General features: G+C 30.8%; 1 long non-coding RNA gene across 1 annotated transcript; it reads right to left on the bottom strand.

Moving 5' to 3' along the window:
• Positions 1–9,390: 9,390 nt before the first annotated feature.
• On the bottom strand, positions 9,391–13,145 carry LOC143075873 (uncharacterized). The gene is made up of 2 exons (XR_012978442.1): positions 13,003–13,145; positions 9,391–10,316 (listed from the first exon to the last, which is right to left on the bottom strand). It is a non-coding gene; the product is annotated as an uncharacterized LOC143075873 (long non-coding RNA).
• Positions 13,146–17,011: the final 3,866 nt, after the last annotated feature.

The raw sequence follows: 17,011 nt of genomic DNA, 5'->3' as shown, positions 1-17,011 counted from the left end.
AAAACCCCACAGAATTGTGCATGTGAGCTGTTTGCACTTATATCCACTATTCAAGAGAAATGGTGTGAAGTTAAATGTATAATATCACTTGCTACACCAAGAAAGGATGACATGATGCACCACACTAATGGGCAGATTGTTAATGCTCTCATCAAACAGAATTTCTATGGAAGGCATTACACAGAGCTTAAGAAATTCCAACTAATAGAACATAATAACATGTACTATGAAGGTCAAGCGAACGAGGATTTATTACAAAATGACTTGTATCACTTAAACGATAAAGGTGTGTCATTTCTGGCATCAAACATAAAACAAGCAGTACACCAAATTCTCAATATTCCGCTCCCACCCACTCGTCGACCTAGGAGCCAATCGCGCAACAGACGAGGAAGAGGTAGAGGTCGTGGCCGTGGCCGTGGAGATTCAGATTAACTTTGTATAATAATACTAATGTCAATTTTATTCTACACATATATAATGTATATTGTTCATATTCATATCACATAATTCTCTTTTTATTACAAATACATGTATATGCAGTAGAACTTGCATGTTCTATTTTTTTTTTTTTTTTCCATATAAAATTCAGGATGTCATAAATGAACAAACATTATATTGTAAACTTTTAATATTGTTCATTATTATTTGAAAAGTTAAAAGTCATATATAAATTCAACTTAGTTCTAAATAACATAGTGAATATCAAATAACGCAAGGATTGCCTTAATTTTATTCCCTTTATTACAATTGAATGTATGAATTGCACACAAGGGAATTTTGGTACACTACTAACTAAGTTTATAAAAAGAAAGATAAAAAAAGGAATCAAAATCAAGTCAAGGACAAAAACAACTGATTTAACTTGACGGCCATTTAATTCTAATTCTTTAATTGGCACCTTATAAAAAGGTTTATCTTTTTGCATATATTCTTTATCATATTGTTTATAAAATATTTATATACTTGGAAAGTATTTAAATAATTCTTTTTCATTTTGTTTTTAAATTTCTTTGATATTTAAAATAAATACAAGAATAGAAGGGACTATGTCACCAAGAACAGTCACATCATTAAAAATGTGCTTTCTTAATTTAGGGGGCCTTATAAACAAGGAGGGTAACAAAACGGATGATCCCCTTTTCTTAAACAAAATTGATAAATATGATTTGGCTTTTTTTGCTGAAACACACATTGGATATGAGTCCAATATTCATAGAATAGGTCTTTTTAATTGTTATAATGTATGTAGACCTAAAACTAGGGCAAACAACAGATTTTTTTGGTGGGTTGGCAGTATTAGTTAAAAAAAAATATCAAACCTTATGTAAAAATTCTCAAAAACACTTGTACTGACATTATGTGGATAAAGTTAGAAAAGGATTTTTTTGGTTTTCAAAAAGACTTGTATATGTGTGTAGTGTATAACCCACCCTCAATGTCATCATATACTCAGGGACTCGACCGGGACATTACTGAATGTTTAGAACAGGAAACTGCAAAATATATGAAAATGGGTAATGTTTTACTGTGTGGTGATTTTAATGCAAGAATTGCCAATTCCCCTGATTATATTTTAAATGATGATCAATCTTATTTACCTCTTTTTGATAACTATCCAATTGATAAGCAAATCTTGAAAAGACAAAGCAGTGATACAACAATTGATTCAAGGGGAAAGAGTCTATTAGATCTCTGTATTCTAAACCAGTTAAGGATACTAAATGGTCGAGTCCTAGGGGATGTTTTTGGAAAGTACACATGTTATACGCCAAACGGCAGTAGTGTGGTTGACTATGTGATGGTGTCGGAGAGTATTCTGGATCAAATTTTATATTTTTATGTTCACAACTTTATGCCTACTATTTCAGATTGTCATTGTATACTGGAATGGGAAATGTCAAGTAAATTTACTGTTGATGATAATGATTGTAATATTAATATGTTTGATAAATCTCCAAATTTCATATGGTCAGATGAATCACCTACAAACTTTCAGACAGCTCTATTATTACCAGATATACAAACACAAATTGATACATTTAATAAAAGTATAATCAAAGAGTCTCAATCCTCTGTCGATGAGGCTGCAGCAGAATTATCACATATTTTCCTGTCTGCTGCTACTAATTCTTTAAAAAGAAATAAACTAAGAAATAAGAAAATAAAGACAAAAAATGGTTTGATGGAGATTTGTACCATCTTCGAAACAAATTAATAAGTTACGGTAAAATATATTCAAAATTTCCTTATGACCCATTAGTGAGAGGTCACTATTATAAGCTTAATAAGCAATATTCTAAACTTAGAAAATTTAAGTATAAAGAATATAAAAAATCAATTGTTGAGCAGTTACAGAATCTACATGATGATAATCCTAAATCTTATTGGAAGTTAATTAATGATTTAAAAAATAATGATAATAAGGACCATAGTTCTGCTGTGGCACCATCTGTGTGGGTCTCACATTTCAATGGATTATATCAATTACATGAGTCATTCAAAGAAAGAGTGGCTAAGTTGGAAAAAAAGCTAGATAATCTTGAAAAAAATGTTTGTTTTAATAATCTTGATAAACTTATAACAGAGAAAGAAATTTCTTTTGCCATTTCTAAACTATGTTGTAACAAATCACCAGGCTTGGATAACATTTCAAACAATATGATTAAACACAGTCAAAATGTTTTACTATCGTCTCTTTCAAAAATATTTAATTCTTGTCTGTCTCATGGTTTATACCCAAGAAATTGGACCGAAGGTTATATTACAGTATTACATAAGTCAGGTGAAGTCACTGACCCAAATAATTATAGAGGACTAACAATTACTAATGCAATTGGTAAGCTTTTTAACAGTATACTTAATATAAGGTTGGATAGTTTTTTAGAAGAAAATAATGTAATTAATGATTGTCAAATAGGTTTCACAAGAAAGGCAAGAACATCTGACCACATGTTTGTTTTAAAATGTATTTTTGATAAATACTGTAATACTAAGGACGGGAGAGTGTTTGCTTGCTTTGTTGATTTTCATAAAGCTTTTGATAAAGTAATACATACAGGAATTAGAATTAAGCTGTTAGAGATTGGGGTTAGTTCAAGGTTTTATAGCGTTATAAAGAATATGTGTCTTGAAACTAGATCTTGTATAAAAATACATGATAAAATAACTGAATTCTTTCAAACAACGCTTGGTGTTAAACAAGGAGATAACTTGAGTCCTAACTTGTTTAAAATATTTATAAATAGCCTTCCAGACTATTTTACACGAACCAGAGATCCAATTATGCTGGATGGCAAACTCATTCATTGCCTTATGTATGCTGATGACATTGTAATTTTATCTAACTCAGCTGAAGGACTACAAGAGAAATTAAATGAACTTCATAATTTTTGCAATGACTGGTGCTTAGATATAAATACTAAAAAAACTAAAGTGTTGATATTCAACAAGGCAGGCAGACATATCTCTCAAAAATTTATTTTCAACAAAGATGAGCTGGAGTGTGTATCTAATTATAAAAATTTGGGTATCCAATTTAATGCATCATGTTCTTTTTCATATGCTCAGAATGATTTATACCAAAGAGCCTTAAAAGCATACTTCAAACTATGTAATGATTTTTTAGTGCATAATCCTACTGTTAAAAATGCAATTCATGTTTTTGACCATACAATAAAGCCTATACTTTTATATGGGTGTGAAATTTGGGGATATTTCAATCCCTTTACTGCACGTTTAAAAAAAGAAAACATAACAGTGGATACAATTTACTCAAGGATACTTTGTGAAAAACTTCATATTAAATTCTGCAAATATATTTTAGGCGTTAATAGGAAGAGTACAAACTTTGCAGTTTTGTCTGAATTAGGCCGTTTTCCACTTCACTATGATATAGTCAAACATGTTTTAGGATATTGGCATCGTTTAGAAAATATTGGCTCATCATTTCCCTTGTTAAAAGCTGCAAATAATTGTTCTAAAAAGCTATTTGAAACAAAAAAAAAAAACCTCTTGGTATGGATCAATTAATATTTTAAGGGAAAAAATGTCAGGCATAGAAAAACATATTCTTGAAAAATACTCAACATTTAAACTACACTGTGGTCAGATAGTTAAGGGATACTATACTGCATTGTGGAAAAAACAGCTAGACATACATAAAGATGGTAAACTACGAACTTATGTAACATTCAAGTGCAACTATGGTTTTGAAAATTATTTGTCAATAATTCGACATTTTGAGCAAAGGAAATGTATTACTAGATTAAGAATATCTGCTCACAAATTGCAAATTGAATCTGGTAGATACCAGGGTACTCTTCGACAAAACCGAATTTGTCTCAGGTGCACCTCAGGTGAGGTTGAGGATGAAGTTCATTTTTTATTTAAATGTGACACTCATTTATTAAAAAGAGAGGAAATGATGCAAAATATATTAAAATCATGTCCAAACTTTCAAAATTTAAATATTGATAACAAATTAATTTGGATAATGAATAATGAGGATCCTAATGTACTATTTGCATTTTACAAATATATAGAAGATACTAAGAATTAAAGTACAACTTAATCTGCAATAACTAATTCATTATAACTCTTTAATATGAATTTGGATACCCTGTTAAGCCTGCACAGATCATAAGAAGAATTTCAAATTCTTTGGCACCGTCCCTTGATGATCTTTGCTGGCTGAACACAGAATCTATAATCTTAGAAATATGTTTTTAAAATATATTTTCAATAATTAAGGAGCTTGACTCATCTGCATTAAGTACAAGTAGGGACTCCCCTTTAAGCACCGACTCTTGGTGCTTTCTGCAGATAAGTCATATTAAATATCCTTTATTAAATAAACTTTGTTATTTGCAGTATACCTCATAGTCAAATGTGGGAGTGCTTAATTGCTGTGTTTTTTATTGGGTTGACATTTCTCCGCACAAACTACTAATGCCTCATGTTTGTCTTCTCAAAGTGAAGATACACTTACCGAATGCACTTGAGTCATTTTCAACATAGTATTCATTGAATAATAATACATTGCTACTATTTTGTTGAGTGTATTTTCTGTGTTATATTATTTTATTTTATTATTTTTATAACACTTGTTACATATCTTTACTGTGTGTGTATTGCATATGTTATTGTTTATAATAATATTGTCTGTATCATATGCCCTCCTGGGGCCCTAATTTGGTAAATAAAATATTCTATTCTATTCTATACTTATTAAGCTTCATGTAAAATTATTTAACAATGAAATACATTAAATATGAACTTTGGAGTTTTACCAAGGGAGCTAATAATTAATTAATAACACTGTCTGCCACACAGCATTTCGGGGACTCTCCTCTCCCTTTGGTATCTTTCCTCCCTCTTTTATAGCTGACTAATCGGGGGCTTTTCTAATTATTGGGGGCATTATGATGACCTATAGTTGTTAATTTCTGTGTCATTTTAGTCTCTTGGCAATCATAATACATATTCTTTTAAATATAGCGATGTCGAAATTACGACATAGCGATGTCGTTGTAACGACATAGCGATGTCGTAATAACGACATCAGTGGCGTAGCTTGCATGTATGCTCAGATGCTCAAGCATCCACATCATTTTGACAAAACAAAAATTAAAAAAATATATGATTGCATGTGTTCACAGCAGATACACACGGAGGTATCCGAATGTAACAAGGGTGAGGATATGAGAACAGCGTCCAATCATTTCCGAAGCAGTAGTCGTGGATTTTCCTTTAGGATCGTTTAGTTTATGTAAACAAGATGGGTAAATTGCAGAAAAGTGCCTTTTACTTTTTCGTAAAAGTTTACGTCGTAGCGCGCAGTCCGCTGCGACAAGCGCAGATGGGGAAGATACACAGACCTGCAGACTTGTTTGGTCTAAAATTGAGCCAAAGCGATGACATAGCAAGATTACTAGTAAACAACTAAACAATCATATCCCGATATCGTTTCCTGCATATGGACATGAAAGACGACGATATAAAAACTCTACTAGTATTTACTGTAATGCAGTGTGATAAATACCCATTTCTATTAAGGTTCAATTATTTAATTTTATTTTCAATAAAATAACAGAGTTTCAATGTCCCCGCATTGCACATATTTTATATATCTAAGATACAAGGGAAATAACTAAAAAAGCACTTTTTTCTTTATATTTATTTTAATATCTCAACATGCTCAAGAGAAATAAAAGCTTCATCTAGCAAACGGAATAGGATTTCCATTATCATTCTATGTTTCCACGGGGCATAATTTGTTAAAAATATTTAATCGGACTTATTTTAGAAAGTGTCAAAGACATTTCTGATATAAGTTTCACACAAATCTTGCAAGAATTGTACACACATTACAGCGTTAACAAGACAGGACGGACGCCCGATATTTCCATGACCCCTGTATAACGCGTTAAGACAAAGTATTCAAACAACCCATAGGTTGGATCAAATTCCGCTTCCTGTATTTCGAAGTTCCATAAATAAATAAATGCCGCTGTAATGGGTCCGTTTTTGAGATGTGAAATATAAGATTCGGTGTGACACTCTTTCATAAAATATTTCTGAACTAAATGAAGGTAGTTTCGAGAAAACAATAAAATCTTTTTAGAAATATATATATTGGTGGTTTTTTTTAAATTAAACAAAAATTTATCCAGTGTCTGATTCTAGGGGAGTACACATGCATACAGGGAAAATCATCCGAAAAATATCATTTTCTGCATAAAATGGGCCCAAAATTTTTTCGCCTCACTCCGCTCGGCGATAGTTTAGCATCCACATCTATTTAACCCTGGCTATGCCACTGGACATGTTATGTCGAAATTACGACATGCTATGTCGTAATTACGACATAAAATTTTTTTTTTTTGAATGGCCCTTATCGGTTCCCGTACAAATTCGATATTAAAATTTTCACTGTTGCCGTATGTCGTGCAATAACTTGAGATTGTTTAACCAAGGCTTTTCAAATTTTTTGTTGTTGTTTTGGATGACATTTTTTTTCGATATTAACGATTTTATTTTTGCTGTTTGGAGTTACATGGTCCCTTTTTTTTTGGGGGGGGGATGGCAGCTTCAGTTGTTCTGTGCATTAAGTTAAGAACTGTTCAACCAATGCTTTTCAAATTTTAAAATAATATTTTGCTACTGATGACGAACTTCAGGTCATGTATGATATTGATGATTTTCACTTTTGATGTTTAGGAGTTACAGTCTCTAGCTTCCTTCTATAACAATTACACAAATAAGTTATAACAAAACATTTTGCTGTCAATTTGGCGATCTCTTCTTATTTTTTCATACCTTAAAAATGAATGACTCTTTCAGATCTTCTCCCTTAAAAATGTATACCTCTTGAATTTTACCTACTTTTACAGTTGATGTATGTATGCTACGTATAAGCCTCCTTTTATTGAATTAGTAAGAGCTTGATATATTGTATACACTCCTGTTTATATATGAATTCTAGATTTATCCTCCTCAGAAACTATTTTTGACCTGTCAACAATCCTTCGTATGTGTTTTTTTACTAGTTCATGTCTATACTGCCTCCACCTTATTTTTAAGTGAGCAAGTGATCAGGTTATTTTTTGATTTATTAGGTCTGTCCTAAAGCAACTAGACATCACAGGCCATCAATACTTGGTATGTAGAATTATGAAGAGTATATTACAAATAATATATTCTAATTTTGAATCTTTATTGTTCCTGTACTTCGACTCCAAATTTTAGAGTTCATTAGTCTTTAATTTCCAGCAAGACATTCATCTGCATCAATCCTTGTGTAATCTTTAACATGATCTTTAATAAACAGCTGCGCCATGAGCGCATGATAAGCCCGTCGTCTTGTTTGTAAGTTTTATGCAATAATCACAAATAGTTTCTGGGATACAGCGTGACATGTGAAAAGCCCCCTTTTTTAACAAAAAAAACTCAATAACTCTAAAATAAAGTGATAACCCCATTTTTAAACAAAAAACTCAATAACTCTAAAATAAAATTTTGAATCATCACCAAAAAGTATTCAGATCTTTTGATTAATATAACTAAAAAGTGTGTAAAGTTTTAAGCAATAATCATAAATTGTTTTTGAGATACGGCGTGACATTTGAAAAAAACACACCCCTGTTTTAGTTACAAAGTCCTGTAACTCAAAAAGTTTTAATCTTATTTTCACCAAAAAAGATACAGATCGTTTGACCATCATATGAAACATCTATATTAAGTTTCATGAAATTTGGAAAAGTCGATCTCAAGTTACGGTGCGACATGTTTACGCCGGACAGACAAACGGAAAGACGATATTTGTATACCATAATACGTCCCGTCCAAATTTTGACGGGCGTATAAAAACTAAAACTGCCCGAAGACTAGGACTGGAAAAGTCTCAGCTGAAGAAAAGGACAAATACCCTGCTTCTAAATTTTATTAAATATCTATTTTATTGTAAATATTTTACAAAAACAAGCCAAAATTCTAAAAAATTAAATAAGTAATCAATTGTGCATGATCATGGAAGTGTCAACTTCTTAAGAGCTTCCAATATAAAGTTTCATGAACATCTGATAAAGCATGTAGAAGTAGTCGCAACCACAAAGAACATAATGAGTTTTTTTTAATTGTAAAGGGGTATAACTCTAGGAATGGACCAAAAATGGCCTATTAATACGTGCATCTTAAACAAAAATCTTCCAATATACAAGTTCTCCTGAATGTCTGATGAAATATGCATCAGGAAATATTCTACAAAGTACATACAGAGTAGTATCAAAATTTGTGTAAGTGAAAAGGGACATAACTAGGATTTGTCAGTGGACCAGGATGCTACTTTATATATCTTTACAAATCTTCTAATGTTTGATTGACTAATAGCTTTAGTTTTTTAACGTCCAATTGCAAATATTTCACGTGTATTCGCGGCTAAACAATTTTATCAAAATTTCAATAAGTAGCTTCTGCATATGTTGAACGACCGGGATAAAAAGCAGAAATTGTTTAATGCCACTAGAAAATGAAGGTATGTCGAATAGGGTCAGACATTTTACCTTGCAATAGACCACTTATACATATCACACACAATTGTTGTTATGGGTTATAACGTACATGTACCAGGATACATCTTTCCCTACACGAGTAGCGGATTTAACGTGTCGTCGTTTTTCTTATTAGACATTGTTGCATATTTATACATGTTATACAACTTATCTTGTTGGCATGAGTTTTACAGTTGGATGGGAAAAGTCAAAGAATTACCATATTTCTATAACTAGTAAAATATAAAATAAAATAAAATTAGGTCAATTCTAAAAAAAAAAGTATAGATACATAAGTACGTGTCAAAAATTACAAATGGCAATAAAAAAAGATGACAAGTAATTGATTATTTGTATTATAAGATAAGATAAGATAAGATAAAAATTTTATTAATCTAATCAAGAACCCATAAAGGGCATCATTTTACAACACAATATGATTGGAAAAAGCAAAACAGAAAACTAATACCATACTATAACGTTATGGACAGGATCAGAGCCTAACGCAACATGTGTTTTATATAACTATTATATTAAATGTTATAACAATAAAATATCATATTATTTCATATATTTTGTTTACATCTGGATCTTATTTCTAAACCTTTAATAATGTAATTTTCTAGGCACATGAGAGTAGGTAAAGGCTCATTTGTGAACAGCCAGAAATATTTCTTATCATTAGTAGTTCTTTAAAATTAGTACAAAAAGTGATAACTTTATCAAATAATAATTTCCTCTTTTCATTATATAATGGACAATTTACTGTAAAATGGGTCTCATCTTCAATAGAATTTGATCCATGTGATAAGCAGTGATGACATAGACGTTGAGTTATATTAAAGCGTATATAAAGAGTTTTTGGACACAACACTCTTTGAATATGAATGACAGGCTGTTTCTCATTTAACTATCGAAATTGTTACTTCTTTCTGTCTATAGCATACACAACACCTTGATTTCCTGGAGGGATGTTGCTTTCTTTTTGAACATTGTGTGGATGATTGGCTGGCAAGTTGTCAAGAAGACGATTTTCCGATTCCCTGAGGTCGTTAGTACCTGTTCTAGCATACATCACATCAGAGTTGTTATAGCTCGAAGGATAATTCCATAATCTCTCCTGGGGACTGTCGTGACTTGATGCTCCAACCCGATATCGGTTAGGATCATCGGCGACTTCTTGAACCAAGTGATCCATTCCGACTTCATGAGACTTACAACCAGAAGCGCCGCCATATACTTGTCTTTTTGAAGCCATGTTGATGTCTGAAAATTAAACATAGGTATTGAACTAATGCTTACATATAAACATTTGTCTTATTTCTATTATTATATTTTATTTTTTTGTGGGGGGGGGGGGAGGGGGGAGGGTGGTATTACTTTTTATTAAAGTGCTTTTTCTGTAATCCAGGTAATATTTTCTTGTTTAAATAGTTTCACATTTTGTCATGTCGGGGCCTCATGTAACTTACCACATGATACATCATTGGAGGCCGAATGAATTAAATCATGGACGTTTAAATTCAAACAAATTTCTGGTGAGCGAAAATATTGCATGTCGTTAAATCAATATCAGTCATGATCTGTTGTTAAAATACTTCATGTGTATTACATTTAAATAGTTTAAAAACCTTTGCGTGTAGTTTTTATTGTTATTTAGGCACAATTCAGTCGGAAACCAGATTGAAATAGAACAAAAGAATCGAAGCTCTTTGTTAGAGAAGGCGATAAATGTTTACTGTATTGTTTACTATAGTGACAAAAATTTTAAAAGTTAATAGAAACAAACAAAATTGCAATTTTCTTCTCAATTACGAGGTGTTTTATTTTAAAAACACCATTTGCATAAGTTTTCAATTTATCTAGTACATAGTTAAGCAGAACAATTAGATATCAAGTCGAAGACATGGGTATCTTTCAAGTTGGATGAAGAAAATGCATAACCTCCGATTTTTATGAAAAAATTACCACGGACTGAAAACATATCAATCTATTAGTTCAGTCATTTTCGTGTCTGCCCTTCCATTATGTGACTGAAGAAAAAATTCCAAAAAATGGGTAACAATTGTATCGAAAAGAGAAAATCGAGTGCACCTTTTTATGTTAGGGTGTGTTTGAGTTGAGTATTTTGTCTTGATATCGTACAAAGTAAGAATATTGCATACATCGTCTCGCTTCAGATTCTATCATTTTTATATATTAAAGCTACAGGTTGACTTTATAACACAAAAAAATCACAGTACTAAAAGATGAAATATATGGGTCAAGTGAAATACCTATCTAATGACATGAATGAGTCACAAAAACAGAGAAGGTGTGTTCTAATAGCTATTTTTTTACTGAAAGTACTTGACGACAGTCTTTCAAGTTGGATGATGAAAATGCATATCTTCGAGAAAAAAAATTTGTGTGTGATTACTAGGGTTTATAGTCTTCATATACTAAAAAAATCTAGTCTGCCCTACCACGAAATATTTGATTAGAATTTTTTTAAATGTTTATGAATTTTCGAAAATTCCACCTGACAACCGATCAGACAATAGTTTTAAGTTGAATCAATGCAGACAAGATTATTAACTGAATCAGATGCTCATTAGCTAGTTGATACATTTGTCTTTTAAAATACAACTGACATATAAGGATCGTAATGGTGCAATGTGGATAAATTTATCGGTTTCCAAGAGCAATATTGGTAGCGCGTCATCCCTACAATGGCTTCCATTTCTACGATTGTGAAAATGAACTGGCGTAATGGGGAGATAATTTTGACTAAGTAGACTCCTGACTGGGTATACAACGTATGAAAAACATGTTGTATTACGTTTTAAAGATCGACTCCTAATTTAATGATTTACATGGAATTGGTGAGATAAACGATTTATATAAACTTGAATTATGGATGATAAAATTTTGGTGCCACCTTCTACATAATTTTCATCAATGTTGTGTGAGTTGATAATTATAGTTTTTATAACGATGTGAATGGGATATCGCTTTCTATCAGTTCGAGTTATTCAATTTCAATATGATAATATATATAAACGAGTCTTATGAGTTTTGGTATAACTATTTAAATTAAATAATAAGTGTTTTGTATATTATTGAAGCAATCATGTCCGATAATGCGTTTATGAATCTGCTGTCATTGCCAACGAATTCCGTTATGTTATGTTTTTGCTTATGTTTTTTTTTTTTTTTTTTAAAGAAAAATATAAATGTTTACAACACTATTCTTAAATTTACTTATGTATTGTTTAGATTTATTAATCATATATATGGAAAGGTATGACCGCCTGCTTGAAATACAAAAAAATGTGTAGTTTCACACCTATAAAATATGTGATATTGTGTATGTTGTAATCGATCCCTATTACTATGTAAGTACCTAGCGAGAATACAGATCTATTATGTAAACACAAATATGAAATAACTAATCAATTAAATAAAATAATAAATTGTTTAATTTTATAAAATTAAAGTTTAAGATAATCCCAGTCAGAAGGTCAAATAGTTTAATGCAAACAAAAATTTACTGAGGGCACTAATTTTTTGAACGAGTCAACAGTAGTGCAGAAAAAATATTATGTTTACCGTCTTTTTTGCAAACAAAATGCATAGTAACGTAATTAATTGATATGGAGGTCCCCGTTGTTCTTAAGAAAAACTAAAAATCATAAGGAACAAATTACAGATGGAAGATCACAATGCTCACACAAATTGTGAAGATTAATCTCATATTTTGTTATAACAATTTCCAATGAATGATAAACGAAAAGAAGAACGAATAATATAAATGGAACTAACACGTCGAAATCCATCGATCCATAAATTACCAAACACACTGTCCAGACGGTCAGTTCAATTCCATTCATTTTGATGTGGTATTAGCATGATAGGTGTACTTGTATTTTATAATGTTTAGCAATTATTATAAGAAAAAAATTAGACTAACCTTTGATTTTAGTAAAAACGCTGTCAAGGTACCAGAAGCTTTCTGTTTTTTGTTTGTCAACTGGTTGTTAGATTACGCAGCCAAGTGTAAGCTTCGATCATTATATTTTGCTTTGAGTAATCTAATTGTATGGGGAATTTTAAAATGGGTTTTCCGAAACTCAAATGCATAGTTACATGATAATTATGTCGTTAAATGCAAAGTTAGTATTGATTGGTCGTAATAAACGTTTCCTTTGTCATAAATGAGATATTTTAAAAACCTGTCTGTGCAGTTTTCATTGCTATTCAAATTAAGGCAATGCTAAATAATTATCTAAGATACCTGAGACAATATAATTTCATAAATGATTTATTTGTATGGGTAAACTAATACTTTATCATGATAATGAATATTCAATGCCCGAGGCATAGTAAAGGATTTTAAATGTTCATAAAACATGACTTTTTCTGTCTTTCTAATTTAGAACATTTAAACACATTCGAATGACAAAATAAAATTAGCCTTTCCAAATATAATAATAAAAGGAATACTTCATAAAAAATGAAAAAATATGTAATTTTCATTATTTGTAAAAAAAAACAACAAAAAAAACCAACGAACTCAAATACATGAAATGTAAATGTACAACTTTAAATTGACAATATCAATTATCTACAGTAAGCCATTTTAATGGCGTCACGCCTGGGTAATAAAACCACGTATTATCTATAAACCACAAAGAACCAAAAAAGGGACTTATGTATTTGTAACTCTCATGTCAATCGCTCGGTCCTTCTACTCAAGTTTATGAAACAAGTAAATATAAGGGAAGTAGTTTAGATTGGTATTTTTTGTGGATTCTTTCAAAGTTCAGATTCCCCCTTTTTCAGACGACGTAGTCTACATAGCATGCAATTTACAGGATAGATTAAGAAACAATCTCGAAAGTTTTTTGTGCAACAATGTATAATTTATTTACAGGAAGTCTACGTACTAATTTAAAATATACACATTGACACTCTACTGCCATCAAAACACGTTTATTGACCTCAATATCTGTTTAAAATGGAGTTGTCGGATTACTGCAGTACTACCTATGACATTTACCTTAATCAAGTTTAACGGTAAAGAGACCTTATTTGTATACATGCACATACAGCAAAGATGAAGGGAGGGGAGTAAACCGATAAATTTGTCAATGAGAGACAAAGACTGAATTCCGATCTCAATCATATCTGATGGCTCATTTAAAGTCCGGTTGTTGATGTTTCCAGATTTTTTTTACCAGTTGTAATTGTTTGAAAAGACAAAAAAAGGATATAAAAAATCCTGTGAGGGCACTAATTTCTTGAACGAGTCAACAGTAGAGCAGAAAAAAAATATGTTTACCGTGTTTTTGTTTTAATATTAAACCTACCTGGATAGGACACCCATGAGGATACCCCTTGTGGATATACTTTACCGTCATAATCACCTGTTATGACACAAATTTTTAAAATCAATTATTATATTTTTTGGAGGTAGCTCATTATAACATGTTATGTGACTAATTAACTTTGTGTTAATTATGAATAAGTATATATTGCATTTTTTGCATATTTTTATCTATAATAACACAGGTATGAACATTCTCAATGAATTAATGAAACATGCATACAGGAAAACCCACCGAAGTGTGTATCAAATAAATGAAATACTTAAGTTATTATTTTGCAGCTGTGTAGATAAATAAAATATGATTACTTTGTATACACTTCTTGAATTTTATAATATAATTATTAAAACATTGAAAGCGTTATTTGACTTGTCATTGCTGTACGATATTATCTTTAGCATGTTAAAATTGTTAATAATCCCGTTTACACCAGGTAACAAATCAATTTTAGTGGCTACGTTGAAAACATTACAAATATCATGGAGTCACTTTATTTCTTAAAAAAAGAAAATCGTAATATCAATTCTAAATAGTGTTAGCTTTTACATAGAGTATATATAACTTATAATTTTACAGTTTGTTATAGCATTGAACTTACGTGAATTCCATATTTTTCTTTGTAAAACATTTCAGGTCTAAAACACTAGTACTTTTGAAGAGTTCGCCCTTGAAGATTTCAAAGTCTAAAATTTTTTTGGACTGTTTATTGCATTTCATAAGTGAACTTTAGCAGGTCATGTCGTTTATTTGCATTTTCAAACATAAAGTCAATTTCAGACTCTTTTGCTTTCACCATCAGAAGTCCATCATCTCTCATTCTTTTATGAAAAATATTTTTTTCTTAAATTGGAGAGTTTTTAAGGATTGAGTTTATGTGCTTGTAAATAGCAATGTCGCATATTTCAGAGGAAGCCCATTAATGCTCCAATGATTTGGCGATATGAATTTCCATGAAAGGTAAATTCATTATTGGAAAGGATGAGTTTGTTATTTCTATCAAAAATTTGTTGGTAGATTTTGTTATAAAATATTCAATTCTGTCATGTTTATCAAGCACTTTTTGTTATGCTTCTGTGATTTCTTCAAATCTGAGATTGGTATATAGTGATGTTATATCATATGTAACAAGTAGTACATTATTATCAAATGTATTTCTGATTAAGTCACCTGTATCAGAAATGTATGTTTTTTTGTGTTTTCACTAAGGGAAGTAAGAAATAATGTATTTCCCTAACCTCTCAAGTGGTCCATTACACTGTGATATTATTGGTCTACCAGGCACATTTATAGTTTTTATTTGATTGTTCTCGTTTTCAATGTTTTGTAAAACCTCTAGTTTGTGAATTTTAGGGAGGAAGTATGCAAAAGGCGTTTTTATATAATTTTGTTCATTTTTAATGTATTTGAAAGATATTTCATCAATACAGTTTTTTTCTTTTCATTTTGTAAATTATTTCATATGGCTTTTTCTGAGTGTTTTTAAGATTTATCTCTTGGATTTGTTCATAATGTATGTTATCATTCAATTGTTTTCCACCTTCTTTTAGGTAGTCAGAAAGATTTTGAATGACTGTTCGATTGTTTTTATCTACTTTATGAATGATGATATTTTCATCGTGTTTTAGATATTTCGGGCAATTCCTTTCTTGTAGTGAAAGGTTAAATTCAGTTTTAGGGACATATTTAGATAATTCCATTTTTGTAAAAAAAATATATTTTTCAATAGGGTTGTCGGTAAGTTCCGTCACCGAAAATTTTGATTTCTCCTTGAAAGGATGAATTTTACTTTGTATATTCGGATTTTCAAGGAAAAGTATGAGAGTCTAAAATTTCTTTCCGATTTTTTTTTAAGTCTTTTTAAAAACTGTTAAAAAAAGAAAAGAAATAAATTAAAGTAAACTAGTAATAAAAAAGAAATAAATTAAAAATCAAAACTAAACACATCAAAACAAAACAAAACAAAAACAATAGGGGTGGTCTCTGATGAAGGTTTCCCTGGAATAAAAACATTTCCGAAATAACCCAAAAACAATGCGTACATAGCACAGTATCAATGTAACATGTGTAAGGCCAGCGATATGATTCGCACCTAAAAGGGTGAATATTGGATTAATTTCTATGAAATAGTGTTATCTGCTTCAACACTATATTTGTTCTTCATCAATATGGGGGTCAGGATATTTGTTTAGGAAAAAAAACCATAACCTCCACCACCCCTGGCCCCTTGAAGTTAAATGGTATCTTCCTAAGACAATACAACATAACCAACCAGACATACAAAAGAAACTCTTCAGTAAACCTGAATGTTGGATTTATAAATACCGAGACACGTTGTAACATTGTTGTAAAGCAATGCAAATTCACACTTGATACAACAGTCGTAAACGTGAATAAGTCACGTTTGAAACTTAACAGACCAGACGACGTAGATTATAAACCACAATCTAAGATGTGGTAAAAATGTCAGTTAAGACACACACGTCGTAAAGATCAACAAAATCTTGATTGTGTCCATAAAATTAAACTCATTTGATACCAGAAATCTACATATATACTAGGCTTAAGTTAATGGTAGAAATTAAGCATAAAATA

Source organism: Mytilus galloprovincialis, chromosome 5 (genome assembly GCF_965363235.1).
Source record: "Mytilus galloprovincialis chromosome 5, xbMytGall1.hap1.1, whole genome shotgun sequence".
NCBI lineage: Eukaryota > Metazoa > Mollusca > Bivalvia > Mytilida > Mytilidae > Mytilus > Mytilus galloprovincialis.
The sequence above is the reverse complement of the archived record's forward strand: the minus strand, read 5'-3'. Positions and strand labels throughout refer to the sequence as shown.